General features: G+C 43.8%; 1 protein-coding gene across 4 annotated transcripts in view; it reads right to left on the bottom strand.

Moving 5' to 3' along the window:
- The window catches only part of NCK2 (NCK adaptor protein 2), a 146,563-nt gene that overhangs the window by 45,050 nt on the left and 82,647 nt on the right, over nt 1–18,866 (bottom strand). The window contains exon 1 of one of the 4 annotated variants that reach the window (XM_037054985.1): nt 4,070–4,088. The exons of the other annotated variants lie outside the window; for them this stretch is intronic. The gene's annotated coding sequence lies outside the window, so the exon portion shown is untranslated. Of the gene's footprint in view, nt 1–4,069; nt 4,089–18,866 lie in introns of those variants that run through there. 4 annotated transcript variants of the gene reach the window in all.

The following is an 18,866-nucleotide window of genomic DNA, read 5'->3' as shown; positions in this document are numbered from 1 at the left end:
GTTTTCACATTAGCGTCTGTGTCCGTCTCTGCCTCTGTCTGCCTTTCCCCCTCCTCCTTCCCTCCCTTCCTCTCTCTATAAAATCAATAAACATATCCTCAGGTGAGGATTAATTTTTTTTATTAACATCAACAGATAAATACAGCATGTTACATATCTAGGGAAGGTGTACCTGAATGACTAATATGAATATAACTGTCAGGTATTTCAGCAGCTCCATACTTCTTGGGTAAAATATGGGCCAGTATTTTTTCACCAAGAAAATTTAATATTTAGTTTTTCAATTGACTAGAAGTTTCTTCAAAACCAGAAAGAAAGGCATAGTGAAAAGACCACTGACTATAAAACCCCCTCCTCTCTGACTCAGAGGAGTTCTCATTACTTCACAGGGATGACTTCAGGATTATAGAGGCAACCTACACAACGCACGCTGCTGCAACGGAGGCGTAAATGCCATCTTTAAATAACATGACACTTTTCTGCTAGATGCTGGGGAAGTTTATAAATAATGCATGCCCACCTTACTTTTTATAAAGTAAGTTCAAAATTTAGAGATAACCTTTGGGGAAGGTGGCAATGTTTAATAAAGTTTATTTATAATGCATACAGCAACTAATAGATAGGATAGAGTTTACACAAAGCTCATTTCCTAAAGGCAGACAAGCTTGTAATCTACTTTCAGAAAATGTCAGTCCATACCACATGCCTCTCTATCCTGACCTACCACCTTCCTGTAAGGTTAGATTTCCAAAGCCACAAAGGTAGTTTTTTTTTTTTCTTAAAAAAAAAATAATGAGAACAGTAATAGGAATGGGACTCAAAGAATATCCCATTAGAATCCCAGGTTTGTTTCTTAATTCTACAATTTTCAAAAGACCTTCTAACAAGAACAGCACATCACTTAAGACCAATCAAAGCAATTTATTAATTTTCTGCATGACTTTAGGTAAGGAGCTTGCCAGGCATGGTGTATTTCAATGCACACTGAACATCCCATGGGAACTTAAAAAATACCAGTGTCTGGGCTCGCCCATAGATCAACTACTGAATTTTTTAGACCATAAGACACACCTAGGTTTTAGAGGAGGAAAATAGGAAAAAAATTGAAGTGAAATATGTGGTAAAATATTTAATAACATAATATTTCACCAATGTAAATGTAAACAGAACTCAAAAGCAGCGTTAACAACCATTATTCCTCCCAAATGGGGAGGGAGTGCGTCTTCCAGCCCAGAAACATGGGTGTGTCGGATTCTCTGGGAGCGGGGCCTGCACTGCAGCTTTTTACAGCCCATGACTCTGACGGACCTTGGAAGAAAGAAGCCAAGAGGGGCCTGAGTCACCAAATGGCCTCTGTAGGTTGCATTTCTGGTCACTAGACCTGTGGCCTGTAATGAAAACTGAAATGTTCAGTTTAGGAAAGTAAATGGTGAGTGTGTGGTGGGTACTTGACACACACGAACTCATTTAATCAACACAACACCCCCTTCTAGGGAGGGAGGTGTTACCCTTTAGGAGACTGAGGATCACAGAGACTCAGTGACTTGTTAAATGACAGAGTCAGGATATTAGCTCAGGTCTGTTGACTACCAAGTCTCTTCTCATGTGCTCACTCTTGGGGGGGGTGGGGGGGTGGTTAGGTGAGGGTCTAATGTGTGGTCTGTGTTTTGATGGACATATTCCAATCCACAAAATCTATGATTCTAGGACAGGTGAAAATAAAGAGTTCGTATGTGCCAAGGAAAGGCTTGGTTGCTCCTTAGCCATAGAAATGGTTTTAAACTGATTCTAATGGATTTATGACAGCTTCCCATCAATTGAAAGCTTCAAGGGGCCAGCCAATCAACAACTGCCTCCCGCCAGAGACGTTGGCCAATCAACAAGTGCTTCACCCCAGCACTACAGAAGGCTAGCAATCAGCAACTTCCTCACCCCAGTGAAATCCACCAAACAAAAACTCTCACTCCAGAGCTTCTGACTGTCAGCCATCAACAGCAATCCCACTGGCCACACAGTAATCACACATACATAGGTCAACCAATCTGTGAACAGTTCTGCTTATGAACCTCAGCTATCCTGATCCCACACTCCCCTAAAACCTTCATCAAAGGAGCTCTGCGCAGGAGGCTGATTTGGAAGCACATGCTCCTGAGCCAACCAGAAACACAGTCAGCTTTTTCAGGAGCAGGGTTGTGGCCACGGTGGCTGCCTTCCTGGCTCCTGCTGTGAAATGCCAGGGCACTGGCCTCAGGGACCCCAAGGAGGTGGGAAAGGAGAGTGCCCAAATGGGGAGGGAGCAAACCGAGGGGTGAGGGGAAGAGGTGATGCTGGGCTGCTGCCAGGTCACTGGCAGGGAGCTGTGACAAAGGACAGCTGTGGGGAAGGGGACCAAAAAAGGAAACTGATTTCAGTCTTGAAACGTAAGAGTTATCAGAGGGCACTGAGGCCAAAAAGGTGTAAGTGAGAACCAGGGGTAGGAAGAACACATTACTAAGCAGAAGAATTAAGAATATATGACTCCAGAGAGAATTTTAAAGTAAAAAGTGAACAGTATATATGTTTCTGGATGTTTTCTTTTTAAAAGCTAATTCAACGTGAAGTAAAGTGCCTTCCCTCACCCCACACCAGCGCCCTGCACCGCCAACATTTACTCGTTCTTTTCTTTGCCGAGAGGGGTGGGAAAGGCGGCTGCAGGCCCATTCTGGAGGGAACTGCCTGTTGGGCAAGAGTACAGATTTCACCCTGAGACCTTGGGAAATGTCTCCAGGATCCTATTTTCTTTCTAAAGAAACAATCCTGTTAATGATCTCTCGCTGGGTTATGACGGGGTTACACACTGCTCATAATAGCCTATGTTCCTACAGTATCCAAAAATGGTCACAGATATTTCCAAAGAGGTCTTGGGGATCAAGCTGAACCACTTGGTCATAATGGCAAATAGAGGACATGAGTCAAGAATCTGGGATTCTAAGCTTAGCTGAATAATTTATGTGTCCACTTCGGACTCCAGCTTATTCTAGAAAATGGGGATGAGCATCACTGCCTAGCCCTCACAAGGTGTTCAGCAGGAGCACTATAACGTGGTATGTGAGAGGCTGGGGGCAGTTCTTGCAGACAAGGCTGGAGTCCTGCTGTGCTGCCTCAGGCTAGCAGCCTCCTCTGTAACGGGGGTGTCAACAGCACCTCACTGAGGAGCCCATGAGGAAACTCGGAGCACACTGCCCATACAGAAGGGACACAAGAATGGAAACCACACAACACCCATTGTACACTACAGCATCCTTTATACATATGGGGGGTGGCTGTGTTCTAGTGACCCTTCCCTTCAGTCAGGATTTACTAAGCACTGACCATACAGTAGGTAGTCTTCCAAGGCACCAGGGTTCCTTGCTGAGCAAGACAGGCCACGTGTATGCTCCTTGCAATTCAAGCCCCAGGCCTAGGAGCACCTCCTCAGAGACACTCAGCGCGGGGCAAGCTGCTTCAGCAGCAGTGGGAAACTAACCCAGCAAGTAATTATGCCAAGGCCAGTCCCAAAACGGAACACTGTCTACGCATTCCCTCCTTTATCACAATACAATGTTTTCCTCTCTTGGTATATATCTGCAAATACTCCAGGAGACCTCAGAGAAGCGTTCTCAGAAGCAACTAAAATACCTTATAAATTCTGTACTAAAGTTTCAAGTTGTGTCATAGATCAAGGACTTGCCAGATGCAGACAAATCTGGCAGAAGTTGGCAAGAGCCTGTGTATGCTCTGGGGGACAGAAAGGCCAGCTGGTGGCTTTTCACAGGCAGTGTCACTAATCACAGCTAACACACTTCAACTTTAAGTAGGACACGGTATGGAGTCTAGTGGCTGTTTCAACTTTGAGGAAATTAATTAAGCTGTGACAACAGTCAAGGTCTTACTACTTCTCTAAGGCACAAAGACATACTACATGTAAAAGAGAAAATAAACCATAACACTCGGCTCAACACAGCCCTCCACAGAGAGGGACAGGTGCCAGTGCGGCGGACATCGGAGCGCTGGACGGGCACTTGGCTACAGACAGGACACTGACACTTACCTGGTCCCTTGGCAACTGTCTCATACATGTTAGCACACCAGCTGTTCACAGCAAACCTCTGAAATTACCTACAGATACATTTAATAAATGGGGGAGCAAGGGAAAAGAGACAGTAAACACAACTCATCCAAATCCACAAAGCTAGGATCCAAAACACCCTAGAACCATCTTATCCTAAACCCAGGCTTCATCTGTTAACCTACTGCCTAGTAGCATTCCTTGGGAGCAGAATTTTGTTAGCATGGCTTAAAAAAGAAATTTCAAGGATGAGGTAGATGCTGATAAATAAGAACTGAGCTTCAGTTTCATTTTGATAAACTGAAAAGTGAAAATACTAAGGGAGAAACAGCAGTAACTCCCAATTCTCCAAGTATATCTGGGAAAGGTTGGATTGTTTTTAAAATATTTCATTAGAGGAGGGGCAAAGGAAGCCTACACTTTTTCACAAGTGAAAAAAGACACTTAAGTATCCAAGGATGGGGGGAGGGGTCACTGCCTTTTTGTGCTCCTCCTTGGCTGCCTGCCCCTGGCCCAGCCCTGGAGTACAGCGAGGGGCGAGCTCCCCACTGCTGGCTGCAGGGCGCCCCCTGCCAGGTCGTTTTCCACTGCCCACCAGACATCCCAGTACCCCAGAGCAGTGGTTACCACTTTCTGAAGAGTAATTACAGCAAGTATTAGCAGAAGCCCATGCACAAAATATAACACACGGCTTCTCTTTTAAATTGTGGTACAATATACTTAAAATTGGTTGAAATAGTAAATTTTAAGTGTACAGGTCAGTGGCACTAAGTACATTTACAATGTTGTGCAACCATCACCAACAATCATGCACAGAAATTTTTCATCTTCTAAAACTAATTCCCTTTCCCCTTTCCCCTGACAACTACCATCCTTTCTGTCTCTGTAAATTTGAGAAAAAATTACCAGACCTGCCAGAAAATAGAACTATATGGAAGTCCAACAACCAAGGGGCTAAAGACAAAACATTCATCCAGACTGGTAGGAGGGAGGGGCAGAGACGGGCAGCCTGGGTGGAGAGGACTTGTGGAAAGGTGGCAGCTGGAGGACCAGGCAAGGCAGTGGCTGGAGGACCAGGCAAGACCGGGCAACCCCACATTTGTGTGCGGATAAATTGGGAGAAAGAAATGGGGAGCAAGACAGACCATGCAACCCAATTCCAGTGTGGAAAAAATAAAGCCCCAAAACTGAGAAAAACCTGTGGGGGTTGAGGAGGTGGAAGGAACCCTCAGACTCATAGGAGAGTTCAATGGAGAGACCCACAGGGTCCTAGAATCTACACAAATCCACCCACCCAGGAACCAGCATCAGAAGGGCCCAACTTGTTTGTGGGTAGTGTGGGAAGTGCCTGAAGGCTGGCCCAGAGCAAGTACATTGTTCCCTCTCAAACCCCTTCCCCACAGACAGCACCACAACAAAGCCACGTGGGTTACCCCACCCGGCCAAATAACTAAGGCTCCGCCCCTTGTTACAAAACAGGCACGCTGAGACAAAAAAAAAAAAAAAAAAAAAAAAAAAAATATATATATATATATATATNAAATATATATATATATATATATATATATATATATATATGGCCCAAATGAAAGAATAGATCAAGGCTCTAGAAAAAATACAACTAAGCAACAAAGAAATAGCCAACCTATCAGATGCACAGTTCAAAATACTGGTAATCAGGGAGCTCACAGAAACAGCTGAGTATGGTCACAAAACAGAGGAAAAAGTGAAGGCTAAGAAAAGTGAAATAAATGAAAATGTACAGGGAACCAACAGGGACAGGAAGGAAATTAGGACTCAAATCAAAGGTTTGGAGAAGAAAGAAATAAACATTCTACCAGAACAGAATGAAGAAACAAGAATTCAAAACAATGAGGGGAGAACTAGGAAATGATGAGACATCTTTAAACATTCCAACATCCGAATCATAGGGGTGCCAGAAGAAGAAAAGGAAGAGTAAGAAATTGAAAACTTCTTTGAAAACATAATGAAGGAGAACTTCCCCAATCTGGCAACAGAAATAGACTTTCAGGAAGTCCTGGAAACTCAGAGAGTCCCAAAGAAGTTGGACCCAAGGAGGAACACACCAAGGCACATCATAATCACATTATTCAAGATTAAAGATAAGTGGAGAATATTAAAAGCAGTAAGAGAAAAGGAGAAAGTTACCTACAAAGGAGTGCCCAGAAGACTGTTAGCTGATTTCCCAAAAGAAAACTTGTAGGCAACAAGGGGCTGGAAAGAAGTATTCGAAGTCAGGAAAAGCAAGCACCTACATACATCCAAGATTACTCTATCCGGCAAAGCTATCTTTTAGAATGGAAGGGCAGATAAAGTGCTTCCCAGATAAGGTCAAGTTAAAGGAGTTTATCATCACCAAGCCCTTATTATATAAAATGTTAAAGGGATTTATCTAAGAAAAAGAAGAAGACCAAAACTATGAACAGTAAAATGACAACAAACTCACAACTATCGACTGAACCTAAAAATACAAAAACAAAAACAAAAATGAACTAAGCAAACAACTAGAACAGGAACAAATTCATAGAAATAGAGATCACATGTAGGGTTGTTAGTGGGGAGGCAGAGCGGGGAGAATGGGGGAAAAGGTACAGGGAATAAACAGCATAAATGGTAAGTACAAAATAGACAGGGGGAGATTAAGAATAGTAAGGGAAATGGAGAAGCCAAAGAACTTATAGTACTATCAATATAATAGTTATAAAAATAATATAGTACTATCAATATAATATAGTTATAAAAGTAACATGAAATATAAAATAAAAAGCTCCAAAAGGCCCTGGTTGGGCAGCTCAACTGATGGGAGCATTGTCCATACACCAAAAGGTTGAAGTTCAATTCCTAGTCAGGGCACACAGCTAGGTTGGGGGTTCAATCCCCCGTCAGGGCACTTACGGGATGGAACTGATGTTTCACCTCTCACAACAATGTTTCTCTCTCTCACCCTTCCTTTCTCTCCAAAATCAAAAATATCCTTGGGTGAGGATTAAAAACAATGAAAAATAAATAAATAGCCTGAAAAATATTCCATTGTGAATATATACCACATTTTGTTTGTCCATTCATCCATCGATGGACACCTGGGTAGCCTTACCTTTTGACTATTACGAATCTGCTTTCAGTTCCTTGGGGTATATAGGTGAAAGTGGAATTGCTGGACCATATTGGTTGTTCTATTTTTAACTTCTTGAGGAATCACAAAAGCATTTTCCATAACAACTGCACTACTTTACATTCTTACAAGTAGTGCACAGGGTTCCAATCTCTCTACATCCTCACCAAGGTTTGTTACCTTGTTTTTTTGACAACAGCCATCCTAGTGGGTGTGAGGTACACATAATTTTTTAAGTGAACCTTCTTTTTTACCGGATCCAGAACAGGATTTGTTAGTAGATGGCAATTTTCAAGAAAAATAAAATTTTATACTTAATAATAAATCTAGGGTTTTCTGCCCAACTCCTTTTGCCACCCTCTTTAAAGAGGATACCTCTTACCTTTTCATCCTTCCTGCCAATATCGGGTTACACCCCCCACCCCTATAAAACCACACTAAGAAAATATCTTAAAATGTGAGTTTATCAACCAGTTCTCAAAAGTTAATCACCAAGCAACTCATTTTACTAAGTGACAACTAAGTGAAATGCCTGGATAAAATCAGTATTCCAAAGACCAGAATACAAATCAATACAACTCATTCATGCCTATGGCATTTTACAGAGAAATGAAAGTGGGAACTCTGTTGCTTCAGCGAGAATCCGGGAAATGCTATTTTTTACACATAATTTACCACTCAAGCCATAAGAGTATCCACGTTGCTAGTCTTCATTACCCCTTCCTCCATTTCCTTTGTAGGTGTCTTAAACACGCACTACACTGGAAAGGAGGTTGTGAAAGTTAAGTGATACCTGAGTACCATCATTCTGGAGAATCAGTCAATTTATAAGCCTTTTTTATTACACAGTATTAGTGGTAAAACAAATAAAATGCAAATAACTGCACTGGAGTTGGAATTGACACAGTCTTAGGCCAGTCCGAAATTCATCACAGTGATGAATATTGAGACGAAATCAGCAGTGGAGAAACACTCTCAAAGGTCGAATTCATAGAAACAGAATAGAAAGGTGGTTGTCAGGGGCTTGGGGGTGGGGCAAACAGGGGCAGGTTGGTAAAAGGGACCAGCCTTCAGCTCTAAGGATCTTAAAAGCAGTACCTGAGGATCTAGGATGAAGTATGTGACTACACAGTTAAGAACATGGTATTCCAAAACTGAAACTTCCTAAGAGAGAACTTAAATGTTCTCACCAAAAAAAGAGACAAGTACATGAGGTAATGGATGTGTTTCTTAACTAGACCAGCAGAATCCTTTTATAATGTATGTGTATATCAAATCTCTACTCTGTACCCTTTAAATACCTTACAATTTTATTGGTTAATTGTACCCCAAAAAAGACGAACTTAAAAAAAAAAAGGAAAAAAGAAAAATACCCTCTATGAAAATGAACATTGATATCTTTGGTGAAACCAGACCCTCCTATGAAATGCCAAGAGAGTGAAGTATTTTCAGATAATGCATACCCACTACTCACACAGGAGACAGCCATCGGTCACCATTTTTAGGAATTTATTAGATCTACTTTTTTCCACAACCAGGAAAGTAGCTGTAACTTTTATAACTTAAGTATCTATTTCATAAACTTACCAAAATATGTCATTAGCTTCCTCATCTCACCCTAATGCATTCAGCCACGTCAATTAATGCCTGACCTTTGGCCTTATCACCTATTATTCATGATTCTCTGAACAAGGGTGAAAAGAGAAGCACATTAAAAAAAACACACGTAAGTCTGGGGTCTCACAACTGTCAAGTATGATTAAGCTACTGAGATCTTTTTAGTTCTTCAGATCTATGTGGCTTATGCCCACATTCTTAAGCATTCTACATGGAAGCTACAGAAAGCCCCTCTGTACCTTGCCTTGGGGATGGAGACCCTTGCTCATCGTGCTAAGCAGAAAGCCTGGTCCTGGGCAGGTAGGGACTGAGTACATGAGAGGAGACCAGGGCTACACAGGGTTTAATTACCACACAGACACCTGTATACAAATGCTTTTGGAAAAATAAATGCTAAAATTTATTTCAAGTGTACAATTCTTTTAAGAAAATTTTCCCTATCATTCATGATAACGGAATGAGGAAATAAAGATTTCTAGCATATGTACTGATTTTTTACAATAAATTTTATTTTTTAGAATAGTTTTAGTTTCATCTATTATTAACATCAGCACAGTACACTTTTAACAATTAATAAACCAATATTGATATATTATTAACTGGAGTCCATATTTTACTCAGATGTCTTTAGTTTTTTACCCAATTCCCCTCCCCCACATTTTAATCCTGGGATCCCACCCAGGACACATTACATTTAGTAGTCATATCTCCTTAAGTTCCTCTTGGCTGTGACAGTTTCATAGACTTTCCTTACTTCAGTGACCTTTATAGTTTTGAGGAGTACCTGTCAGGTATTTTGTAGAATGTCCCTTGGGATTTGTCTGATGTTTTTCTCCTCATCAGAGTGACGTTATGGGTTTGAGGGAAGGATGACCAGCGTCACAGTGTCCTTGTTACTGCATTGTATCAAGGGTACATACCATCAACATGACTCATCACTGCTGATGTCAACCTGGATCACCTGGCTGAGGCAGTGTCTCCCAGATCTTCCCACTGTGAAGTCATTCTTTTTTTCCTTTTCCACACTGTGCTGTTTGGAAGGACGCCTCCAAGCACCGCCCACACTTAAGGGTGGGAGTTATACTCCAACTCCCTGAGGGAGCCTACCTTCAAAATTTTTTTGGAATTTTGCACAAGAGACTTGTCTCTCTTCCCACGTTTTAAAATTTATTCAATCACTTACTTATATGGGCTACAATCCAATATTTATTTTGTTGCTCCAATTACTCTACATTGGCTACTGAGTGCACTTTCAGTTGCATCCTGCATCCCTTTGACATGCCTCTATCATTGTGAGTGTGTGTGTGTGAGCACATGTGTGTTTTCTGTGTAGAGTAGTATGTGTGCAGGTGTGAGTGTGTGAGAGTGCATATGTGTGGGTGTCAATGTGTGTGTGTTGAGTACAACCTTACTTCTGGCACCACAGGACTCTGCAGGTTCACCTCTATCTCTTCTGCCCCAGTCTCAGAACCAATATGGTGGATTTCACAGTAAGCAACAGGATCTACATCCCACTTTTGGTACATTTTACACATGAGACTCCTCTATTAATTCTAGTCCAGCTCCTGGGTCACAGTGCTGTTAAAGTAAGATGCTATTCTGTGACAATGATGGTATTTGATTTCGAACTAGCCTTCCCTCCTGCTAAACAATGCTTTTAAGTAATACTCTGCTCTAGTTACCTAACTTACTTCTCCGGTGTCTGCCCTGCTGACTACCCCATCCCCCTCCATAATCACAGCCACCTTCTCCCACCACCCATTTCTCCCACAGTCTAGTTCTCCAGGCTCGGTCCCATCCCCACCTCCTCACTAATCTGTGCTAAACCTCCTGATCCCACCTACAGTTTTTGCTGTACATACTTCATATGACTTCAAGCCTGATTATTTTTACCCTTGAATTAGATGAGCCAAAGCAAAATAACACATGTTAAGAGCACTTGCAGACATCTCAGTGGCTATAAATCAGGAGTCTGACAAGGCCATCAAAAGTTTGAAGGGGGCATGTCCACCTGCCCCACACCTGCCTGGGCAGTTGAATATGCAACAGAAGCACTCACAACCTGCCACCAGTCCTGTTTAAGACTTCCGATCACTGGCTCAGGCCAGCCCTTGGTGCTGCCTGATAACCCACTCTATGTCCCTCTCTGCCTCTGTGAGGAGTCAATTGTTGTAGACTGCTCTGCCTGGTTTTAGGAATTGTATCTTGACCCCTTGTGGCTAAGGGCGAGGGACGACCTTTGGAATGCAAGCCACAGGAGACAAAGTTTGTCTCTGGTAGCAAATGCTGCCTCAGTTTCTTCTCCCTGCCCCCAAACCCTGGTGAGAAGTCAATGATGGGTAAGACCCCTCACAGTAGGGGGCAACCTAAGCCAGACTCCATCACTTGGGAGGCCTTCATGGAAGGACTTGGGGGGGCTGCAACAAAGAGCAATGGACCCCCTCTCCCTCGCTTTGACATAGCCCGAGTCCCCATGTTCTCTGGGAGAAGTGCTTCCTGGCTCTAATCCCCTTAAGCCTGAATACCTGATGGGGAGAGGTGCAGCTCCTTGCCTTGCTGGAGTGTGTCCTGGGGAAAAATCTGGCACCACAAAGACTTCCTGATAAACCTGTGAAATCTGCTCTGCTAAGAGTGCTTTCATTCATATGTTAAGGGTTTGAGCAAGAAACCCTAAAACTCTGTTCCTGACAGACTCTGACTCATACTAAGCCCTCAGATTTCTTTGAAATACTATTTACTGTTTGATCCTTGCTGCCCTGTATTCCTGTGTGTTACAACCCAATAGAAGGCTATGGATGAGGGGGCTCGAGGCCTTTTTCTCCTTGGAGAAAATGGCCGTTGCTGGCCTTTGTCTCCCCTGAGAAACTGGCCACCAGCCCACGGTCTTTTCCCTCTGGGAAAATGGCCACTTCTCCCTAAGCAGATCACATCATATCTTGGCTATACTCATTCTCATCCGTGGCACCCGGGGGACTTGCGAGGGAAGTTGCCCACTGTCAATTGCAGGCCTTCCTTCCCCACCTACTCCTATCTCCTCCCCTCTTCTGCAGACTCAGGGGATGAATGGCCTTGCTTATTGTCTCACTGAGGAAAACATAGGCAGTTAGAAGGAAACGTCTATCCACACCTGGGAATACTGCACTGTCTCTTTGTTCTGGGGTGAGCATCTGGGTGTTCTTCTGAGGCCTGTCCTCTGTGTACTGAATACCATCTCCTCTTGCCTCCTGAAAGAATCTGCTCCTACAGTTATCTGCCCATGCCACTGTGTCATGAGTATTTCTCACTTCCAGGTCATTACCTGCACACTGATGGCTGACACTGTCCATCAGCCCTTTGCAGAACATGCCGTTCACTTGGCTCCTCGGTCACATAGCCATGTTCTTCTCTCCCTCCCTGACTGTTCCTTCTCAGTCTCCTTGCTGGCTCCTACCTGCGTTGCTGACCCACAGATGCAGGAGCAGCCAGGCTGTCTGGGGCCCCTACTCCATCCCCACTCCCTGGATGAGTTTATCCATCCTCCTGACTCTGAGTATCGCCTCTACCCAGGCTGCTCCCAATGTAGGAACAGAATGCTCCTGAATGCCAGACTTCTATTCCCTACTGCCTGTTCGACACCTCTATCTGGATGTCTAACATGCACTTCAGACTTAACATTTCCAAACAGAACTCTTCACTCTCCCTACCACAACAAAAGAAAGCAAATCAAATAAATAACAAAAACCTCCTGAGTCCCACAATGTTCCCTTCTGAGCAAATGACATGGAAGACAACCCATTCACCCAGTTGTTCATGAGCCCCCAAATCTTAGACTTTTCTCTCACACTTCCCATCCATTTCAGTAAACCCCAGAGGCTTGCCTTCAAAATCTGTCTGGAATCCAACCAGTCGTTGCCCCTCCACTGTGCTGCTCCAAGCCAGCTCCGGCCTGGACTGCACAACTTCTTCTTCCTATAGCTCTGGTTCCTTCGCTCCACACAGCTCCAGTCTGTCTCCCTAACAGCAGCCTGTGACAACTGTAAAATAGACAGAGGCTTGTGTTGCTGCTCTGTTCACACCTCCCTGTAGCTTCCCATCACACCAGAATAAATGAAAAGCCCAAAGCAACTTGGTCCTGGGCTATTCCTCCAAACTCACACCCCTGGCTCCTCATGCCTTGCTTTTCCTCGGAACAACCAAGGGAGCTCTGGCCCCAGGCACCCCCCCCACCGCCACCCCCCCACCCCCGCCCCGTGTTCACCACGCTGCCTGGGGCTCTCTTCCCCAGAAGTCCGCACAACTTGTTCCCTCACTTTGTGCAGGCCTCTGTTCACCTCTCTTTGTTCCCTCTTCCCTCTCACAACCCATTCCTGACTAAATCCAACTCTCTGCCTGCTCAATGTGCCCCACCAGGTCTACAATGGCTGCTCCCTCCCCTCCACACCTTGCTCTTTTCTTTTTCCGTGACGCTAACCAGTATTTTTACACATATTTTTTATTAACAGATTGTCCATTTTCCCTCACTCAAAGCACTTCTTTGAGGATAAGGACTTCGTCTCCTCGTGAACAGATCAGTTAGAAGGGCCTATGTGCTGGACCCAGTGGCTGAGTGGCCCGCAGACGTGCTCTGTGCCGCTGTGCGGGCTTCCCCGACACAAACCCACTTGTGGTGTCAGGCCTCCTACACTGAAGTCCTCATTTGCAGTTGGAGTCAAATGTAAGAGGCTTCATCTACCACAATCTCACCTTCAGCTACAGTTGTGTTTATTCTACTTAATAAGGGCTCTTTACTCATGGAGGCCGTAGGAGAATTACAATTAAAATTTTAAATTTTATACTGTTCAGCTACTTTGAGTAAAAGGGAAAAGGCACGTGGAATATACATCAATATTCGTGAATTACAGATCAATGAATGAAGAGTAAACCTTCCAGCTAGTTCTAACAACCAACTAGCATGGCAACAAATAATGAAACAGCTTAGAGGAGCTCTTTAGACTACTAAGATGTATCGTCTAAGACTAGCAAAAATAACCTAAGTACTGTCAATAAAATTCAGCATTTAAAAACTTTGTATTCATCTTTTTTAACCTCCATATTAAAAAAAAGTTGTTGAACACTGAAACAACACAAAATGGATATGGCCTTTCAGCAGGGCTATTAGAATAAAAAATACCCGTCTATGTGAAAGCACTCAAGTTTACAAATGGCAGCCCTGGCTGGTGTGGCTCAGGGGACTGAGCAAGGGGCTGCAAACCAAAGGGTCACTGATTCAATTCCCGGTTGGGGCACATGCTGAGTTGTGGCCAGGTCCCCAGTGAGGGGGGCGTGTGAGAGGCAACCGCATGTTGATGTTCTTTAAAAAATAAAAATAAAAATAAGAAACTGGTATCTAGAATATATAAAAACTTACAATTCAAGAAGAACGAGACCCACAACTCACTTGAAAAGCAAGCAGAACATGTCAATGCACAGAAGGACAGCATAAATGGTGAAAAAACAAAAAAGCTCAACCACATTCATAGCTGAGATCAGTGTGATACCCTTTTACAGTAGATGGAAAAATGAAAAACATGATGAGGTAAGTGTCAGGAAGGTCGTGAATGTTAGGGTGGGCGGGGATAGGAGGAAGCTCCGGCTGGACTTTGCCAAGACGGACATCCTCACAGTAACCTGAGTCCCAGGAAGAGACCACCAATGCTGTATTGCTTCTTTGTTCAGAGGGCACCAATCCCCAGCTCCCACAGGGAGCCAACGAAAATAAAACCCCACTACATTCCCTGCTTGGGCGTGACTTCCACGGCCTCATCCTGCAGACCGGGGAATCTCACCCAGGTGCGCAAACCCCAATAAAGCAATTTATTGCCTATTTTATGGCCGATTGGCATTTCTTTCTCGGCGGAGCCTAAGAAATCCTTTCAGTGAAGCAGAGGGATTTCCACATTCTGCTGTAGAGAGTAAAATGGGAAGACAATTTGGAATTACGTTGTAAAGGTGAACACTGACATGCTGTCCAAGGTAGCAGCTCCACTCCCACTTACTGGCAGGAGAGAACTCTGGCTGTCAGGGACCGGCCGACAACGCTCAGGACGGCGCTGCTTGTGACAGTTAGAGAAGAGGGGCGAGTGACCCAGTCAACAGGAGAGGTGACAAAGGGGTCTCCTGTCACATAGCTCAGCACTGCACAGCGGTGAAACAGGACCGCTCCCCCAAATGACTGTCCAAAACCACTCCGGGTAGAAAAAGACGAAGGACTAACTACATCCCACACGGTTCCATTTTCATAAAGCCCTCAAACAAGCAATTAAAAAAGTATTGTTTAGACTTGTGCATGTATATGGTGTAACTAATTTTTAAAAAGGAAGGACATGAATGATTGAATAAATAAACAAATGGGTGAGAAGAGACAGATTTCTCCAGGAGAATTCTAAATAAATTATGTAGAGACCCCCCTCAAGGAGGTGGAGCTTACTCCCCATGGTAAGTGTAGTTGTACCTAGAGACTTGCAAAGAGGGTAGCGGGGAACAAAGGAAGAATTACTTCAGCACAGAGAAACCTGACAGGGTGATCAAGGCCAACAACACATTGATAAGTCCAATGACCAATGTGTACTCTTGATATGAGAATGGCACTTTACCTTTGTGGTCTTCCCCTCAAAACCCCATAACCCTATTCCTGTGATTTTCAACCAGTGTGCTGCAAGAATTTTTAAAACATGAGATTCCTACTATTTAGTCAGGGGTACTGACCTCTTTTCCCTTAAATTATCAAACAAAAAATGACAAAAGCCAAGGTAACAGGGTGCAGCCAAGAGGGGGGGCCCAAATAGGAATTTGGAATGGGATCCAGAACTCCAGGTGTTCCAGAAATATTAGAAAGATATATAGGATGTCCTTCCCTCTACCACAGGTATGAGTTGGGGGAAGGGACACATGGAGCAGGAACATGCAGAGCTATTTTGTCCAGCAACAGCTATGGCTTTGCAGCTAACCTCTGGCATGGTCATTTAACATATCTATAACATTTAACTGGTTGCATAGATACGTTTAATAGCTATGGCCATGCTTTGAGCCAGGGAGATGGAAGTGACTTCCATCCAAGATGTAACTAGGAGGCAACTTCCCCTGGTTACAGTGCCTGTGTGAGAGCCTGGAAATGGTTGGCTCCATGTCATGGGGCCACGCCTGCCCAGACTCACTATGGCAGCCCAGTAAAGCTGGAAGGATGTGGGAATACTTGCAAGCATAATAGATTGTAGAAGGAGTTGGAAATGGGGCTGCAGAGGAAGACTGGCATGGGTATTTAAACCCAGACACAGCAGCCATTGGAGGGGAGAACCACGACGATGAGGCTTTGGCAGAGTGGGGATCCCTGCAGCTTTGGTGAGAGTGAGCACCACATGGCTTTGGGGTGCTTCCTTTCGCCACATGGCTTAGGAAGCAGGAGAGACTTTGCCTGGAAGAAAAGGGGTGAAAGGACTCTTGCTGGTGGGCCATGAGAAGGTGCCACATGGCTTTGGATTAACAGGAGATCCTGGCGGTGACACAGCTGATGGTGCCGGGAGCCTGAATCACGGACTTCTGCTTCTTTCCCTGAGATACGGTGCCCCAGATTAGGGCAGAGGGAGAAGGAAGGACTGTGTGTATCTGTGGGTATCCTAAAGGACTTTAGTATTTTAATGAAGACATTGGGTCACTACTTAAGTCTGTACAGCTTTAAATAAATATTTCCTTTCTTTTTCGCAAATCTTTGGCACTGAGAGACATCTTTCCTCTGGTGGCGGGCATAGCGAACCTAGTGGGGGGTCCTTTTGGTAATTGTATATTGTACCCCCCCTTGGCCTGGTTCTGTAACACCAATACAAAAATAGCTGTTCAGTGTGAATGAATCAAAATCATACATATATTTTCATCAGGTTGGGAAAAACACATTTTTTGGTGTACCACAGGATTTTAGTAATTAGTTTATGGGGCCATGAGATGAAAAAGGTTTGAATCACTGTACCAGTCTAATGATGAGAAAAACACTAGATAAATTCCAACTGAGAGAAACCTGACAAATCCTTCTCAAAACTGTCAAGGTCATCAAAAACAGGGAAAGTCTGAGATTGTCACAGCCTAAGACATGGGACAACCAAATGTACTGCAGTATCCTGGATGGGATCCTCTGTACCTGGTGATTTTCTTTGCTCTGAATTACATTGTGTCTGATATTAAAAGTCACTCCTATTTTCTTTTAATTATGATCAATGTTTGCATACTGTATCATTTCCATCCTTTCATTGTTAATATACTATATACATATATAAAAGGTGTCTAAAGTATGCTAGGTCATGACGCAGGACACAGAGAAGCTTTCAGTGGCAAAGACACCTGCTTGGCAGGTACCCAGTGTTGAAGGGAGAGGTACTGTGGGGATACATGTGCAATGGCCCAAACTCAGGGGTGCTGGCTGATACAAAGGAATCAGAGCCCTTTACCGGAATCCATTTGGAATCTGGTTCTAATTTGGAATTTCTGGCTTGTTAGTTATGTTTTTGCATAAAAAATAACCCCTGAGTGATCAAGTATTCAAGAAGCCTTTAAAATAAGTTTTCCATTCCTAAGACAGTCAAAATGACAGGCCTCCCCATAAACATCATTCACAGTGCACGTAAAGCACCTAAGGAGACAGAACTGGGCCCCGTGGGGTTAGCCTTCAAGGGTCACAGAATGTCCTAGCACTCAGCTCTAGAGTCATACAGGCCATAATGCAATCATTCATTTAATCAGAAGATCCTGGGGAATCTTGCAGTGCCAGGAACTCTAAGACAGAGGGATCATCAGGATACTAAGACACAAGGGACTTCCACCCTGAGGGCTAGAGAGTCTGGTTCTGGAATGGAACCATTGCAAATGTCCTCAGGATGTGATGCAATTGACAGAGAAGGACTGATTTTGTGTATGCTGCCTTTTGCAAAGTGGTAACTATTTCACATTCCTTTTGTGCTCTGCAGGTAACCCAGTTATCGGGCCTGAAACGATTGGGCCAAAGAAAGGACTCTGTAAAAAATCCCCACAAGAGTTCTTTCACAGAAAATAGTATCTGTTACACGATTTCCCTACTGACCCCAAGGCATGTTTTCCAGAAAGAAACCCACTATCCCCTGAGTTGGACTCTCCCCAAGTGGAGAACACGAGGCACAGAGAACATAAGACAGAGAGAGAAGTACCAGAGCTCTTGTTTCTGGTATGTTCTGAGCACCACAGTGCCCCGAGCGACTTCCTGTTTCTTCATGATATTTTGTTAGATTTCTGTGCCTAAGATCAGTCTCCCTTGAGAGCTAACTCACTGTAAAGATCAAAAACCAGAATTATGGGGTGTGTTCTAGACATCTCACCTAAGATGGAGCTGACACAAGTCTTCATCCCATCTTCTCCCTCTCCTCTGCCCTGCTGAAATGGGTCTGATGGCTGGAGCTTTACCTTGGACCATGAGTGAGGACCAGTTCCTGGGTAGAGCAGAATGGAAGTCAAAAGGAACTGGGGTCCCTGAGGATTCTCTGGTGCAAAGCTACCATCCCAGCTCCAAATAGCCTACCTCTGACTTTGAGTGTGTGAAATTAAGTTCTATATGTGTAAAAAAACCAGAATTGTGGATAAACACTGCAATTAGTTATGGAATAAAATTTTTTTAAGTCTCATGAATTCTCTAAAGGGTGAATATATGAAAAATTCTCAAGTGAAGGACCTCAGATAAAATGTCCCTTTAAAGTGGACACTGATGTCCAGGCTCCTCAGTGCAGTCAGGTCTACAGTGAGGCCTAAGCCCTTAATGCCTCCTCAAAACAAATGCACCTTTTTTGGCTAAAAGACTGGAACACTTCCCCCTCTCTTCTTATCTTACCTATGCTCTCAGTCACAGACAGCACCTTATCTCTCCAGCTGGGAGAGGATATAAAATCCAGAATCCACATTAGCAGTTTCCAAAATGGCTGATCAGAATGACTGGACAAGCTTTAAAAATAAGCACAAATGCCCAGGCTTCCCAAATCTAATGCCTGGAGTTGGGACTTG

Source organism: Sturnira hondurensis, unplaced genomic scaffold, assembly GCF_014824575.4.
Source record: "Sturnira hondurensis isolate 20B ecotype Veracruz unplaced genomic scaffold, ASM1482457v3 Scaffold0008480, whole genome shotgun sequence".
Taxonomy (NCBI): Eukaryota; Metazoa; Chordata; class Mammalia; order Chiroptera; family Phyllostomidae; genus Sturnira; species Sturnira hondurensis.
Note: the sequence above shows the minus strand (reverse complement) of the source record. Positions and strands in the feature narration are given on the sequence as shown.